This window comes from Triticum dicoccoides, chromosome 2A, assembly GCF_002162155.2.
Source record: "Triticum dicoccoides isolate Atlit2015 ecotype Zavitan chromosome 2A, WEW_v2.0, whole genome shotgun sequence".
In the NCBI taxonomy this organism is placed as follows: domain Eukaryota; kingdom Viridiplantae; phylum Streptophyta; class Magnoliopsida; order Poales; family Poaceae; genus Triticum; species Triticum dicoccoides.
The window spans coordinates 359,596,396-359,597,627 of record NC_041382.1 but is presented as its reverse complement, the minus strand read 5'-3'; positions in this window follow the sequence as shown (position 1 = coordinate 359,597,627).

The window sequence follows — 1,232 nt, the reverse complement described above, 5'->3', positions numbered from 1 at the left end:
TAGCATGGATTTCGTACTTGGATTACCTAGGACTAGAAATGGAAAGGATTTGATATTTGTCATTGTGGATTGTTTCTCTAGGATGGCACATTTCATTCCTTGCAACAAGTTGTGGACTGCTTCACATGTTGCTAATCTCTTTTGTAGGGAAATATTGCGTCTACATGGAGTGCCAAAGACTATCGTCTCGGACCGCGACGTCAAGTTCCTTACCTACTTTTGGAAGACCCTATGCGCCAAGCTCGGAATCAAGCTACTCTTCTCCACGGCGTATCATCCACAAACCGACGGCCAAACGGAAGTTACCAACTGCACACTCTCCGCTCTACTCCAAGTACTCATCAAGAAGAACATCAATGAATGGGAGGAGTGCCTACCTATTTCCGAGTTCGCCTACAACCGAGCAAGACACTCAACAACCGGCAAGTCCCCCTTCGAGGTCGTCTACGGATTCAACCCATTGTCACCAATGGACATTCTTCCTCTACCACTCCAAGAGCGCATCAATTTGGACGCAAGTGCACGAGTGACACATCTCAAGAAGGTGCATGAAGATACAAGAAACACCATCGAGCGCCAAGATCAACGCCTTGCGACCAAGCTCAACTTCAACAAGCAACCTATGGTATTCAACACCGGAGATCTCGTGTGGCTACACCTTCGCAAGGACCGCTTTCCCCAAGAACAGAAGTCCAAACTTCGACCACGAGCGGATGGACCCTTCAAGGTGCTCGCACGCTACAACGACAACACTTACAAGATCGACCTCCCGCGCGACAAGTACAATGTGAGCGATATATTCAATGTCAAGGACCTCTCGCCCTTCCATGGTGATGAAGAATTTGATCCGAGGACGGATCTTCCCCAAGGGAGGGAGATGATGCGGAGCATCCCAAGGTCATCCCCATGGACCTACCATCGTCTCACCAAGTGCCTAGCGGACCCAAGGGATGCAGGAAAAGTCCCAGCCACCGGACGACCGGTCAGGACCGGACGTCTGGCGCCTGATGCTCCAGCCGAAACCCAGCAAGCGGACGTCCAGCCCAGACCGGACGACCGGTGCCCCTACACCCGAGACAAACGAGCAGACGTCCGACACCACCGGACGACCGGCCCGGACAGGAAATCCTCTACACCAGCATCCGAGTCAGAACGAGTGGACGACCAACGCTTACCGGACGTTTGGCCGCCCATGAACCATCGGATGACCGGTCCCCAACGGACGTCCAGTA